The sequence below is a fragment of the Lonchura striata genome, chromosome 12, assembly GCF_046129695.1.
Source record: "Lonchura striata isolate bLonStr1 chromosome 12, bLonStr1.mat, whole genome shotgun sequence".
Taxonomy (NCBI): Eukaryota; Metazoa; Chordata; class Aves; order Passeriformes; family Estrildidae; genus Lonchura; species Lonchura striata.
Window position 1 is genome coordinate 13,183,250 of NC_134614.1, and position 16,640 is coordinate 13,199,889.

At 37.5% G+C, this 16,640-nt stretch overlaps 1 protein-coding gene across 4 annotated transcripts in view; it reads right to left on the minus strand.

Annotated features, from left to right (window-relative positions):
* EEFSEC (eukaryotic elongation factor, selenocysteine-tRNA specific) overlaps positions 1–16,640 on the minus strand; it is a 124,000-nt gene that overhangs the window by 92,520 nt on the left and 14,840 nt on the right. The window contains exons 2-3 of one of the 4 annotated variants that reach the window (XM_021532207.2): positions 14,171–14,297; positions 11,628–11,668 (exon numbers count right to left, since the gene is read on the minus strand). The exons of 2 other annotated variants lie outside the window; for them this stretch is intronic. The gene's annotated coding sequence lies outside the window, so the exon portion shown is untranslated. Of the gene's footprint in view, positions 1–11,627; positions 11,669–14,170; positions 14,487–16,640 lie in introns of those variants that run through there. One more of the 4 variants, XM_077786121.1, reaches the window with a different exon arrangement.

Below are 16,640 nucleotides of genomic sequence, written 5' to 3' on the forward strand. Positions count from 1 at the left end.
ATAATTATGATATTTCCAGTGCTCCTGCAGAATTTTCAATCATTTCAAATATCTCTCCCTGACAAAGCAAATATGGGCTTTATATCTTCAAAAGTAGTTTGCATTTTTATTGTTTCAGGAATTGTATTGATTTAGAACTTGTTTAAATTTCAACAAAAGCATCATCAAGTCTGTACAAAAGGCTCAGACTTTATACACCACCCAAGTGCAGATGTAAAGGTCAGAAACCAAGGGAAAGAAACAGCATGAAAATGGTTTGAGTGGCACAAAGCAGTTAATCAGAATGAATCCATTTTTGTGAATGCACACAACAGGGCTGTTTTAAACCTCACATACATATTTTGTGTTACACTGCTCTACACAGCTGACATCCTCAAATGGAATGGGTATAAATAATGCAAACCAAACCATCAAGTCCAATGCTTTATTAATACTATAAAAAGGACATTCTGGTACCACAACAATGCTGCAGTTTGAGCCTTACCAAACATTACTGTGGCTACTAAAGCACAGTGATCCTCATGCTCCAGAATTAAGCCAAAACCACCAGATCCAAACCTGGCCTTGAAAAGGGCAGCTGATAAGATGCTTTATGCACAGTGTGGTATCTTTCCCTCCAAAAGAACACAAAATTTGCACTGAACTGTAATATTTAGTTTCAGTAAAAGGGGTCGCTTTACCTTGACACTTGAAATCAACTACTTCAAATTAATTTGTTATACAGTAAATGCTTGCAATTGCTGTATTTATGAATCTAGTAGCAACACTTTAAAAGAGCCATAAAGATCATCAACCCAGTTGCTAGAAGGTCAAGACTGTCTGCCTTGGGGCATTGCCTCATCTTCATAGAAGATACGCAAAGAGAAATAACTGTAGATTCCATGGAGGAACTTCAGCAGAAGAACCAGAAGACATACCATGACACTCCAGACAAAAAATACTTCAAGTCAAGGAAAGCAGCAGCACACCCAAGTTCACAAACACTGTCAGCACAATTATTGTGCCTTCTCCAAAGCCCCAGTGTACTGGTGGCCACAGCTCCCAGGAGATGGCACAAGATGGGACAGAAGGCATGGCAGGCAGAGTTGGCACACAGGCAGAGTGGGAAGCTGCTGCCCTTCACAGGAGTCGTGGAGCCAAGGCAAGGAACACAACAGCACTGACAGAAATACTTGAACTGTCATGTACATCTTTCTCACAGAGAGAAAAATGTTTTGTAATGTTTTGTATATGTCTACTCATGGATATCAAGGCAGGAGTGCTCAGGTTTACAGGACCCTCGAGTAACAAGGCAAAAAAATAATGCTAAAACTTAGTTCCTCAACTTTCCTTTTAGAGCTGTTTAATAAACCATCTTTGACAATTCACCTTCTTCTCAATCCCCCATCTTCTCCTACATAGTTTTACATTTTGGTTTATTCTAGAACCCATTTCTTTCATTGCCCATCAGCCATGCATAAAGTTCATTAAATCCTAAAATAAAAATATCTAGAGAAGTGTATATGCATCACCAATGTCACATTTCAAATTAGGAAAGTTGGCAAGATGACTAAACTGTAACCCTCTCCCATCTACCAAAGAACACCTCATTCAATAAATTTTCTCCTCATAACATATAAATGGTAATAGCAGACTTAAAATATGTTTAACTTCAAATTCACTACTTAAATAATCTCTAGTAAACAATCAACTCACTATCAGAATTCAGCCAACAAAAGGAACAGTGAATAATTTTCTGCAGCAGAGTAAGATTTAACAAGGAACAGTGAAGCAAGGATGGACTATATCAGTATTCTCATTAATACAACCTCACTTGGAAATATTTTTCAATTGGGACATAAAAATATTGCAGATATACTACATGGAGACTCAAAAAACAGCAACAAGATAAAAAAAGCTGAAAATATTACTCACACCTGCACTATCTGACAACAAAATGTCAGCCATGGAGTCTTATGCAAAACAGAACAGAAAGAGCAGAGAATTGAACTCCTCAAAAAAGGGGACAGAATATGGGCCTACACAGTTAAGAATAGTAACAGGGAAGAGATTATGAAGAGGGAAAAGACTATTTGAATATTCCTCAAACCTTCAGTGCAAGAAAATGGCTTGAAATTACTTTGAACAAAGCAGAGTCACATGCAAAGGACAGGTCTGCATACAAGGAAGCACAGCAATCAGAAACATTTTATCTGCACTAAAGCAGATCACAGTGAATCGATGAAAAAGTTAAACTAAGATACACAAATTATTCCTTCTACAGAGAAAACAGGGGTGTAACCTTTTATTTGCCACTTCATCTATGAAAGACATGTTCAAGAACATTGAAAAGATAAATCCTGACATGCGACTTCTCACTTTGCTTGAAAATGAAAGATCAGTTATTGGAGTACCCTTTCTGTGATGACACACAGCTCAGATGAAGCCCTGTAAAAAGCAAATGAAATAAACAAGTTGTCATCAGAAAACACAAGGGGGTGGAGAAAGATGGGAATTATACTTCAAAGATAAGCAGCTAAACCACAGCAAAAATAAAGTAGATAGTCTGAGTGAAGAAAAACAAACAAGAAAGATAAAACATGAACTGAGAGATTCTGGATGACAGCCAGATACAGGAAAAACACAAGACCAGCAGCACAGCATCACAAAGACTGCAAGTGCCAGCTAAACCTGGAGGCAGCAGCACTCATTTGTATCACAAAAGTGACAGAGAACACAAAACTGAAAAAATAAGAAAAATATCTTCACCGACAAGATAAAGAAAAGGTCCAGCCACTGTTTTGAACACACAACCCATGCTAGCTCCTGAATTTTGAAGAGTATCTGATTATATAAAGTCATCAATGAAGTAATTTATTACTCTTTACTCAGGAGATTAGTTGAATCACAGATGTCAGAGATGTTGACATGTTTCCAAAGAGCAGAAGGCAGCAACTCAAGCTTCCCTAAAGTGCACTTGCAACATCACTCCTAGATAGCTCTCACTCTTGGATCCTGAAAGAGTTCACCAGCTGCTGCCTGAGTAGACTGAAAAAGAATAGCATGCATTTTAAAAGTATGTGCATTGATTAACTTTTAGTCTTTTGGAGAAATTTCACTGCATTCTCTATATTTGCATTATTTAGTTTAATGTATCTTCAAACCTTTGCCAAAATAGGAAAAAAAGCCTGCCCAGAGTTCTAGGCAACAAGGCTGCAGACCTTCATGCCCTCCATCAAATTCACTCCTCATAAATGTGTTTAGTGTCACACACAATAAGTAAAAACCAGCTCTTCTACCCATGTTCACAGAGAAACACCATGGGAGTAGGCAAGATATCAGATGTATTTTGGAAAACAGTAGAGCACTATAATTGCCATGTTTTATTCCGGAACAGAACATTCCATCTTAAATAACAAACCTTCAACCTCAACCACAGAGGCTGTTGTAGTCCTGCATGGACATGAACTCAAAAACCTCTCATTGGTGCAGCCTGTTGCATGCTGCAAATTTTATACCTGAACTCCCAGGCTGAGCTGTGTCCTTACAGCAAAACATAATATTTTTAGAAAAAAAATGACATTATTAGATCTAGGAAGACAAAAAAATCAAACACTTCAGCCTCATGTATTAATTTATCAGATTCAAAAATGTATTACTATTTTATTATACATGCACTGAGCCCACTTTCAGAACCATCCAGTTATAATCTCCAAGCACTAAATTAGGTACCAATTCCTTACTGAAAAGCTCACTCCAAAGGCATTTTCAATGAATAAGCAGAATCTCAATTGGTTTGTCTTTACCAAAGTATTGCATTATATTCCCAGTAATACCTCTATATAAAGCTGACTTGGCTTCAAAAGGTAAAATCTGGTGAGTGGAGGGAAGAAGAGAGGATCAGGTCCCTGTGTGAACAAAGGGGACGTTTTGCATGTCACACAAATATGGAACATAGGCACAGATTCTGAATGGTGGCTTCTTTAAGCTCCTGTGTCCTGTCCTGTTTGTGGTAATCTTTTTAGCTGACTTTGCACAAACAGTACAACTCTTGTTCACAGGCAGCAAAAGGAAGCAGAAAATGGAATTTGAAATGTAAAAATAAAGAAATTGTGGCCTATGGGCTATAATTTGATTTCATGCTCTACAAGGAAATGAAAGAGGACTTCCTTAAACATACTTTTTTTTTTTTTTAAATATGCTTTTTACCATGTTAGGATTTCCTCTAGTGCAGAAGAGAAAATAGGATTGTAGAAAATGTACCGTTCTCAAGTATCATTGCTACTCAAGGGCAAAGCTCTGTTTTAATGTGCACTTCCCATTCTGGGGAAGAGGAAATTCTTCAATTAATAAACCGGGTGGACTGAGGCGAGTTTTTAAGGTTTAATCAATTTCATCTGCACACAGGATAAAAAGACCAACTATTCTACCATTTTTACCTCCGCTATTCCACTTTCAAAAAAAAAGAAAAAGAAAAAAATTAAATCAACGTTTTATTTTAAATTCTTTGAGGTTAGTATCTCCTGTCTCAGGAAATATTGTCTATATCATGCAGAGAGTATCCAACTTCCCCTTTCACAGCCCCCTCCCCCCACTTTTTTTTGTTAAGAAACTTTATTCAGAAACAAGTAAATTATTCTCTGTTTCCATATACAGTTGCACCCTGGGAGATGTTACAAGTCACACAGGATTTGGCTGGTTACCTTAGGGGAGGCGCTGTGATGAATAAGGAAGATGTTTTACAGGATATGGAATCCCCCAAAATTCAAACAGAAATAGGAGCTGTGATGCAGGCAGAGACATGCACTCAACTGGGGAACATGAATTAAACATGAAGAAACCTTCTGTAAAGCAATGCAAATTGTGGATCAAAACTGATACAACTTCTGTTAGGAAACACTTTGAAAAGAAAAGGAACTCAAGCATCCCACCATCATTTCCAAAGCAGGCCATCAGCAGCTCAGAGCACAAATGGAGCTGTGCAGCTTCAAAGTCCAGAGCATTTGTAACATCAGAAAGAAGGCATCACACTGGCAACCCACAACATTACTGAGTGCACAGTAAAGCTTAAAATTAGAAGCATTATGTCATTGCATGAATTCTCTTCAGATGAAAACCAGCCACTGTGATTGGTCTGTAACTGAGAGCTAGAAAGGGAAAGCAGTGTGGCCGTAAGGGCATAATTGGAAGAAGTTCATTTTTTGTATGTCAAATAACACGTCTATTACAGTTATTTATTTGTAAAAGTGAATTCAACTCAACTACAAGTAGTAGGTGATAACTTCTTATAAGAAATAAAAGGGTTCTTTTCCAAAAGATGCCACAGAAGAATCCCCTTGAATACACTTTATACTTCATCTGTAAGAAGAAACAGTGTGCCATATTGTTCTGAAGAGGATAAAAGATAATGCCTCTAACATCTCCTTTGTCAAGTCATCCAAGGATCTGTCTTGTTTGAGTAAGTTCTAGCTACATGTCAGAAACAAGCCTGTGCTCTTCAAAGGCCTGTAATGATTCGAGTATGTCAATAAGCTTGATCAGCCATGCTGAAGTAGCACAAACAAAGCTGATAAAGCCTCTATGAAGGTCATGCTAAGAAAGACTCAGGAGTATCTTCCAATAATTTTTAAATGCTGGTCTAGCCATTGTAATATTGTACACAGGATTAAACTTATAGGAAATGGATGAGTTATAAAAAAAAAATCACAAACAAACCTTAAAGTGAAAACACTCTCAAAAAACACAGAACAACACAGGAAGAAAGATTATCGGAGATCCTTTGCAAGGATTTACAGAATGTAAAGACGACCACGTTGTCTTCAGCCTCTTCAGAGGACAAGCTTGAGAAATGTCTGAATACTTTGGTAGTTTCCACCACTTATGAAAAAGAGACTATTCTTAAACAAGGCAAATACAGGATGCTCTTATTGCAATCTGACTAAATTCACTGGCTAAACACACATTAAAATTTCATGCAGTTTTGTAAAAAATTATGTAAAATTACAGAGAAACCTTCCTCCAAAGACGTCCAAATAGAAATTCACTACTAAAGAGATTGTTGTGAACCTTTTTAATTTAGCTAACAAATTAATTTCGCATACTTGTCCTGCCCTCTCCCCAGCACAAACAGAACCTCAGTACACCTCACCTCCTCCCAGCCTGAGCATAAGCTAGAGAGCACAAGTAATGGGCACTGCTAAGGACACATCCTTCCACAGCAGAGGAAAGGCCATGACCAACATCCTTCACTTCCATTGTAAAGACAAAACATGCAAAGGAAAAAGGCAATTTTACCCACGTGGTACCAGCCAGGACAATCACACACTTCACTTTGTTATTGTGCTGATTGTCTGCCTGCACACAGGAGTGATCTAGAAGCAGTTGTCAGTGGAGCACAGCAGTGAAAGGCTCTGATACCTGGTCACAGAGACTGCAGCTCCCTTGGGCTGGGAAGTTCCTGCTGCCAGTTACCTTTCCCCAAAACTGTGTTTATTTAGGCCTCCCACAGTTTATAGAGGGCCTGATGAAAGGCAAAGTTGAAGCTCAGACCAATCAGCTCAACCCAGCCACACCAGAGAGCTCTCCCTGAGACTGGCGAGGTGACCCAGCTCCTGCAGCACTCCAGGGAGAGCCAGAGCTGGCACAAGCCAGGCAGCAGGACCCAACAGCAGGAGCTGCAAAGGTGAAAAGGGAAAGAGCAAAGCAAACCTCCTGTTCCTAGGGACAAGATGCTGCTGCAGGCCAAGGGGTTCACTGAACAGCAGCCTGAAGAATTACAGAGAAACTTAAAGCTGAACAAACAGACCATATGTTGTTAGGAAGAACTGAAAGAAACTGAAGTACATGTGTATATACACAAAACTAGTGCAATTACTTCAGAAAATGGTGAAAAGATACAGTCATTATATGCCATTCAATGCAAAAGTGTTTTAAGTTTAGAAGCCGCAAAGAAAAGTAAAGTATTAGATTTTGCCTATATACAATATAATATTGAAATAAAATACTGCATTTTGATCTGGTCACTTTCTGGAAAAGGAATCCTGAAGATAAAGAAGTTTTCAAAAAAGGAAACAAGACAAATGCAGTTAGGTCCTTCACAGAGAAAAATCCATGTTAACAGCACACAGTGACAAAAGCAAATGAAGTTGAGTGAAAGAAGGGAAATAAAACACCTCTAATAAAAGAGCCCAATCAATCATATAATTTTAAGCAGCACAACAATTCAAATTCAGCGTTGCTAAATACCATTTGTCTTTAGACAATTAAAAATACAGCTTTGATAGTTGCATCATTAAGATTTTAAAGCTACATCCAGCTAGATGAAGTTTAATTTTTTAATAAAACATTTATGATTTTAACCTGTGTAAAAAGTTTTAAGACAAAACTTAAAGAAAGGGATATTTTATTCCATCACTGACTTTTCTTGTTTGTCCAAAACCAATAATTTCTATTATTTTCAAAGAAAATGTAGCAAACCAGGTAAGTGACTACTACAGTCTGGCATTTAAATTCCTGTTCTTTAAATAAATATTTCTCAAAAACCAGAAAATCACCGCAAATGGAAATCCTATAGACAATGAGGGGAGAGCAAAGCAAACAATCCCTGCCTTGTAATGTGAAATGCCATGTAATACATAGCATGTGTAAAAATGGAGGTAAAGCACCATATAAGAGAAGACGTCATCCTTCTTCCATATGCACGAAAGTCCTTTTCTGTAATATTACCTATTACTAGATCTGAATTTCTATATTGACAGGGCACAAACTGGACAGAGTCCAAAACAGGCCTCTACTTATTTTAATGCTGAAAACAAACTATGGTACAGTTTAAAAAAACCTACGTATCTTGGAAGAGCAACAATCATTCTGAGTAGACACAGATGACTGCTACAAAAAAAAGGTAGCATTTGCAGAATTACTCAACACCGTGGTATTTCAGCTGCATTAATTTCTTTCTTGGCTTGAAGTCAAAAGTGCACAATTTCTGAATTAGTTAGCAAGCATTAACTTTTTAAAGTGTCATTCATACATCTGTATATGCAAATACAGATGCCAGTAAAAGCTGAGAATTTAAATATTTAGGATACTCCACAAAACTACAGTTTTAGCATTTTAGACTGAATGTCATTATACAGCTCATCAGCCATGGAGTACAATCTGTGGCATATAGTAAGGAAAACTATTATTTTATAGACTTGAAAGCAAAAGAAAGCATGTAAAAAATCAATTGGGTTATTACGATCCCAGTAACAAACCTCATTTGTCCAGGGGTGCTTGGTGAGATTTTGTTTGTCTGGTTTTTGCACTACCTGGCTATACTGCACCTAGCAGAAAAAAATTTCCATTTCATATTTTGGAATTAAGGCTATAAAACATTTCAGGCTATTTCAATATTCCTAAGTTCCCAAATGTCATACAAAAATGGTACCTGTAATTCCAACAATTGATGTCAAACCCAAACTTAGAGATTGGCAATGAAGTGCCCTGTTCCTTTTGCCTGGAATTGTTTAGTTCATAAAATAAGGTTTCTCAAACAATGTGACAGTAAGTTGTGTAAGAAATCAACACTTTATGTTCATGCTTCAGGAAAAAAAAATGCAAAGTAAAAAAAACGGAAAATTGATACTTGTAAACCCCTGCTTTGACCTCCTCAGATGATCTTGTGTGCTCAGGGTTCTAGTAAGCTTTCCTAGTGCCTAATAAGAGATTTCAAGTTTCAGACTTGTTACTTAGAGGTATTTTGTTTTGGTATCAAGACCACGTGTGCTTTTGCACTGAAGAGTTAAATGTAAGGTAACATTACACTTGGGCCTTACATAGTGACCATAAATGGTCCCTGATGGTCCATAAAGTCTTTACTGCAAATACTGAAAAGCAAACAGGTCAGAGGACCAATAAGAAAAAAATACCCTTTTTATACTCCTGACCTACATCAGCTTTATGTTTGCTCTCCAAGATCTCCTGCCAAGTTTCAAGAAAACAAGTAACTATATTTGCATGTGATAATGTTAAATATGTTGCAAAAATATAACTACAAGTATGACCATTCTATCCTTCGCATCTTTCAAAGATTACAGACAGGGACCATCTTTGAAGCTATTTCTAAGACATGAAGTAGCTTAGCAGTCAAATGTCTGGAAGACCTGAAAAGGCTGAACCTGCACCAATGAGGACATGAGCCCATCTCCAGTTCTGACTGACTTCCACACATCTGGAGTCTTCTGCTCCATCTCTAATGACTCAGTTCACACCACACAGAAACAGACCATTCCCAGCTTCAAGAATGTTGCACCTGAGGTTTCTCCACTAACTGGAGTGTGGAGACAAATACGGAGTGAAAGCCTCTGTGGTACCTACAACGATAGAAATTCCTGCTACCTCCCTACAGGATGCTCAGCCCAGAGCTGACAGCAACCTATACCAGTATGCCTTTCACTATGAATGATAAGTCATGCAAAACCAGGTTTATACTGGAAAGAGAAAAGCAGTACAAAAATTACTAGAATAACTTGATGTCATTTTCCAAGACTGTTTCAGGGAGAGAATCACATGAACAGCCATCAGTGCACACATTTTTCCCCAAAGCAGCAAGCTCTGAACTCCTGTATTAGCTTTTCAGACAATTAACACTCTGATTTCCAAGAACAGACCAACTGAAATGTTTCCCAACCAATGTGTTCATATTTCTGCCAATATTTGAATCTACTATTGCATACAAGCTCAGTACTGGACTCAGAGAGGGGACAAAACCAGACTCATGAACAGTAACGATGAGGTTTCTATAAATTCTGTTCTCTATCAGTACTACCTCACACTCAGCTCTTCAACTTTTCAAGTTAACATTTGTACAAGATGGTATCTTTCCATTAACATATCTAGGATTCGATCACACCCATACCCCCATGTTGTAACACAAAGAGAACCAGCACATCTCAGAAATCCTTACACAAGCAACACAACTTCAGTACTTGATTATTTTCAGGATGAAAAGAATGTGCTAAGCTTAATCACCAACTAGTTGGTTTTTTCCTTCCCAAAGGACCGGAGAACTGTTACTACAGTGCATCTATTGCCTCCCTTGGGATGCTTTGAATTATAAACAACTTAGAACATGTTAGAATTTCTTTAAGCATATTTTTATCAGTTTAACATTAGATGACAAGGAAACTTTTTTGCTATCTTCTGTGTTAACTTTTTCAAGTCCTGCCTAACCAAAGGATATCTCACAGTAAATTCTTGCTCACTCTTCTGCTGTATCTTTGAAAGATCAGTTTACATAAAAGTTCCATGCAGCAGTCACTGGAGATAAGGACCATCACACAGGTAGACAGACCTGAATATACATTTAGATATGCAACTCCAAACTTCCAAAAACCTATAAACAGCAGTTTGCATGCAGTTGAAAACAGGTATAGATATGAAAGTTGTACCTGAGAGATACTGCTGAATCACCTTGAAATTCTTGACTCCAATTAACTTTTCTCTACTTATAGTCAATGTTTTAGGCCAACTACTCTGAAAATCATGGAATGCACTGGAGTCCTCAAGAAACACACCAATTATCACCCTGATCATAGAGATTTGCTACAGGATTCTCTTCTCTCCAACCCTCTGTCAATTCAAGGACACTAATCTTAGAGTGCACCTGCAGCTTTAGATAGTTCAACCACCAGCAGTAAGAAATTGATTTAAAACCTTGTACAGAGCAAGAGCATATATATTTCTACAAGACTACCAGAACCAAATTTTCTTAAACAATTCTATCATCAAGTCCAAAAGTAAAACTCCCAACTCATCAGATTCTAAATCATTCTTCTACAAAAAAAAGCAGTGTTCCATACAAAGCTGAAAAAAAAATTAATTCTGCTCTTAAGTTGTTACAAGCCCTAAGGTAGCTTGTCTTTGAAATTAAGTAAGCAAAAGTCTTGCACCATGCATTAAGAAGCTTCTTTTGTATTAAAATCCAGTCCTATTAGTTTTTAAAACATTGAATGCAACACACTGTCCTAACAAAAGAGTTATGGTAGAGTATGGGAAGCTATTCCTGCACAGCTCTCAGATGTGCTTCATCTGAGAATGTGAAACAAGATTTAAAGAAAAAATAACAGTTTACATTTTGCTTTTTTTTATTCTCTCCTGTTCTCAAAAAAAAAAAAAAAAAAGATTGCTAGCAGCAATGAAAAATGCATTCTTTAATTTTCTCTTCACCCTCCACAATACTGAAATAACATCAGTCAGGGTTATAAACATCTGTAATTGCCAGGGGAATGTACAATACGTTCAGAAACTCCAGGCCCACATATCCTGTAGCTCTGTACTTCACAAACAAAAGGTTGGGGAAAGAAAGAGGGGGTGGGGTATAGGGAATAAAGGCTTAAAGATTAAAGTCACAGGCAGAGACAGACGGCTCCGTTTTTTAATAACTGAAAACACTAGTTGTGCCTGAATGTGCTCATTGTTTTATGGCGGGGGGGAGAGTCTCTGCATGCTGGACTGGCTGGCGACAGAACTGCCTTTGCATCAAAAATAAGATTTGCAAAAAAAAAAAAAAAAAAAAGAAAAAAGTCACCAAACCCACGCCCTAATTTCCCCTCTTGCAATGGTTAATGACGCTTTTAGGTAGCAGTCAACAAATTATCCCACCTTACCTTTATTAAATTGGGGACAACTTCATGGCTGGAAGTATTACCTGATGGAAACAGTGTAAGACACGGCTGCAGAGATGGCTGAAGGTTTTATGCTCTGAAGGAACACAGACTACGAACAAGAACAGTCGTACATAACAAACAGGCACGTCTGGGGAACAACAAGCTTATAAATCAATTTCTGATAGGTTCTTCACACAATAAAAGCAATGCTGCAAGGTTGAATTACGATACAAGCAGATTTTTATATGGTTTCAAGAAGTTTAGCTGTCATGAAGAAGTCCTTAAGTCCTTACTTTTTAAAAGCATCAGCTATACTTTAAGTGAATGAAAAGTTTCATGAGTTGGGTTCAATTCAGTCAGTAAAAAATGCTATTACCTTAAAATATTGCACTAGAGTGTTAAAAAATTGAAAGTGTTTCTTTAAAACTTTAAAATAACTTTTCTCACAAAAATTTAGGAGTACAAGCGCCTGCATACTGCATGGCTACTCAATAGCCAAAATTACAAATGTGTATTATTTTTAAATTCCATAATACTGATTTTTCTATTCCAAATAATCTAATACTTGTCATGATCTATTTCAGTGGAAAAAAATTTGTGGGTTAGATCCCACCAGGGCCTAGGTACCCATCTTAAGGTCAATGCAATGAGATCAGTTACAGAGCTGGGTGCCAATGACTACAGGTAAGCAAGCAGCCCCAACAAACATATGTAAATAAAAAAATATTAAATCCTTCTTTCACTTTTATTCTAATCTAGTCTCACATATTACCATAAGAGAGCTTTTGTTTTACTATATATATATATATATTTTTTTTTTTACCTGCCAACTTTGCTTTAAATATAGACAGAAAGGAGATAATTCAGTAAGACAACAGGCTCTTTCATCTAAAACCATGAAACTCCTAGTCATAACTTCTTGGGGAAGCCTAAAATAAGGAGCAGGGAGCCACACAACAGGAGTCAATGAAAAGTAGTCTCCTGCCCCAAGCAACCATGCTGTGCCGGGAGGAATCAGTGGCCACAATACACAGGTCCTCAGCCAAAAATGTCAGACCTGGAATGCTCCAGCTATCATCCCCTCTTTGTTGATGCAACACTTTTGCATCATCAGCCACTGGACATCTTGTTGAGATTAAAAATATTGTGGAGAGTTACTGTCTGTTCAGCAAAGAAAAAAGACGAGCCCATGTCAGAAAGGGAGGGGAAAGGAAAAGCCGAAACATGAGCTCATAAGCCTGATGTGGAGAATAAAGACAGGCTTTGTTTTACCTCATTCATACCAAGTACAAACAAGAGACTCATCACTGTTTTGAGTTTGAACTGCAAAATTTGTTTTGTATGCAGCGCTAGCTATTTTTTTCCTCACATAACTCAACTACCCATCTTTCTCAAAAGTAGCTCTGGTGATGCTCCAATCTATTTAAGCCTAAATGAAACCTGTCTAGTAGCAGACTCTCATTCTGCCCACACTACACATTCCAACACTTCAGAAGCACTTACAAAGGCATTCTTACATAGTAAAGACCAGCTCTGGTTATATCATTGATGTTGCCCTGATGTACTCATGCACTCTAAGTAACTAAAATTAAAATATAGGAATATTTAAAAGAAAATAAAAATCACTTGGAGTGATTGGAGGACATAATGGCTATCTAGCCACACTAAGAGTTAGGCAATAGTTATTAAAATGGAGATATTTCTTTGGGCAAGAAGCATTAATTCTTTTTAAACTTTCAAATGCAGAATTCAGTTCAAAAATACAACACAATGGTTAAAGGTACAGCCCTTAGAAGATAAGAGGTAAAAAAAAAAACACAGAAAAGAAGTCTGTCTTCTGACAGAAACAGTACCCACCAGTACTGTCCCTAAAAGAGCTCAAGGGCAATACCAAAAGGGAAAGCAGAGTCTGGATTCTACTTTCGTGCTCCTAGGAAAAGGCGAAGAGGGTGGTAATTTACCGTGTACAACCAAGTTGTACATGAAAGTTTAAAACCAGCCAATTAAAGCTAACATTATGGAATGGAACTGAGGTCCGAGTGGAACGCATTAGACACGCATTCCACACAACGGCTCCAGAGTCCGCCCGCGAGGGGGATACTCTGCAAAGTACAAAGGGTCAAGAAGCTCCTCTCAAAGAGAGCCCCAGCTCTGACCAGGAGTCAGGAGCCTGCCCAAAACAACCAAATGTGGTGCACAGCTGCAAAGTGACACCAAGGCTGCAAAGCCAAGTCACTGCTAGCATCAACAGATTGCTACGGAGAGAGTTGGAAAATTCACCAATCAAATAAGGGCAAATCTCACCACAACTGAGAACCAAATGGAGGGGGATAAGGAACAAAGAACAGCCCTAAAACTAGCAGCAATAAACATGCCTATATCGGTTAAAATCTCTTGCATACATCCCTTTCATACACTCAAGTACAGTGTGCCCTCCAAGTGATTTTTTTCTTCCAGCTACAGCTTTGCTTCTCTTAAGCAGGTCAATGTAGAATGGGTGTTAAGAGTTACTAATACCTAGTGGGAAGTTGGAAGACAACTACCTCAAGGTACCAGGACTAGGTTACGTTTTGCTTTAGAGTCTTCTGTACACTGGAGCATGGTGAACCCCAATTTTGATGCAAGCTTCTGGATTTCTGTAACAGTAAAACTGTCCTGTTGGTATTCCAGCTGCAGAACATAAGCAAATGGAAATACAAAGAGAAAACAATTAGGGTATTTCTTGTGTCTTATATTTCAACATACAGCTCCACACACGTGCAAACTGGGAAATTAATTCAATGTCATGATAAAAAATTCTGTGATACTTCTGTAACGCTACTACCCTCCAAGCCTTCACCATCTCCAAACACTAACAAGAATTATAATCTTTACAGAACAGTAGTTGGATCAAGGATGAAAAATAAGATTCATGTTAAAAAAGTAGGTTGTTCTCAAGAAAGACATCCTGCAAACAATCTCAGTTTTTATGTCTAGCTTTATTTCAAGCACCCACATTACTACACAGCTATAGCAGTGCAGCATGCAGAAACAAATCTCAAATCAGTTCCAAACACATTACGGATGCCAGTTCTGAGAAACAAAATACTTTAATTCTCTACAGTGTGCACAGATAATTACAGCCAAAGTAAACAAACAATACTTTAGAAAACAAATGTTTCTGGACCTATTCTAGGCAGCAGTTGGTTACTCTGACTTGCTACCATGCTAAATATTAGCAAAGCATCTAACTTGCAAATTTTAACGGAAGGTAGCTGAAGAGTTAATGCTCCTATTAAATTGTTCTGGCTAAAGTTTTAAGACTCTATACTGAACTACCAAAGGAAGTTTTTATATGCAAAAATCACCACAAATTTATAACTTGAAAACCACAGTCAAAGCAGTGATCTATTAGTTTATTCTCAGTTCACTTGAACAGGGTTTTCCATGTTTGCACACAAAGGCTATAACTTCTGTTTGTCTTAAAAGATAAATTGGATTCACCACCCAAATTTCATGAAATATTTATTTTGTATTTAGTTGTCTGGCCTTTAGCCCATGGCAGACATCAGGCCCTGCCCAACAATTCACTACCTAAACATGACAATAGCAAGCATAATTTGTTATTCCAAGCATATTTTGCATAATTTGTTATTCCACTAAGTCACATTGTGCTAGAGACCCTTCTCCAAGAAGACCATTATCAAGCACAGGGTACTATTTCATACCTCCTGCCAGGCAGCGCAAGGGCTTCTGACAGTGTACTTATTTTAATTTAAATTTTTGCTGACTCTGATTGAACAAGATACACACCTCATTTCAGAGCAGTCCCAAAAGGTCAACAGCCATGTAAATGTCACATCCCAGTACTTCAGGACAAAAACTATATCATGTGGATATGCCATCTAAACTGCCAACACCACAAAGCACTCCAGAAATTGTAGGGTGTATGGCATTTGTGTTTCACATTATTGCATTCTCCATATAATTAATAAAAGTCCACCAACATATAAAAGGTGAAGCTCACCATAAGGGAAGAAAGATGTGCAAAGTTTAATTACTAAATAAAACTAGGCACCATACTTGTCAAGACTAGAATTTATACTGTGTTAAGAGGGGCTGAAATTTAATGATCTATAACCACATTGAGATAAGAGATAGCAGCAATGACCGAGTAAATGTTGTCCATAAGACTAAGAGGAGGCAAGGTGAAAAATCTAAGTTATCATGATTTATAGCCAGATGACTTCTTTAAAAAAATTTTACAGCAGAGTGAGTGCCATAAAGGTATTCCAAATTTCACTGGTGGAGTATTAGTTTAAAAATAAATACTTTATATGTTTTGAATTATATAGGTTATTATTTAACAATTAGATGTTCATGTGAATGAACTTTTAGAGCCAAGGAGCAAAATACAGACTTGGCCTGACTTCATACTGGTTTGAATGTTAATTCTACAGTCTGCCTGAGTTCATTCCTACAAGGCTTCATGGATTTAGAACACCCATTGGGGCACTGAATTGGTACTTGTACAAAGCTGCAAATATGCATGGCACCTCAAAGATAAAGACAAAACAAGGCCCTAGGTTTACAAAGTTCACAGACTAAATTTAGACACCTTGCTCCCTAAAATAAGGAAAGTATTTTAATCTCTGACACAACCCTGTTATTTTATTGTTTCAAGTTTTATACTTAGAATAGAATAGATCTTTGTGAGGAGAACATATAGAAACCATCAACATACAAAAACAGACCCTTTACCTCTAAAAGCCCTCATAAATATAGGAAAAGAGTTTTCAATTATGTATTTTGAAGAATTTCCAAAAGCAAAGTTGTTCAACACAACCCTACAGAGAAATTTCGTAAGACAGCTCAAACACTGTAAACCAGAACATGATTATCTAATCACAGATATTTCAGTGTAATTCAGAGCAAGTCCTTCCAGCATGTTCTCTAGAATGAGCAAACAACTGAAAATACAAATGTTGACACAAGGCAACAAGCATTTCATAAGCAGTAGTAGCAGTTTCTGTA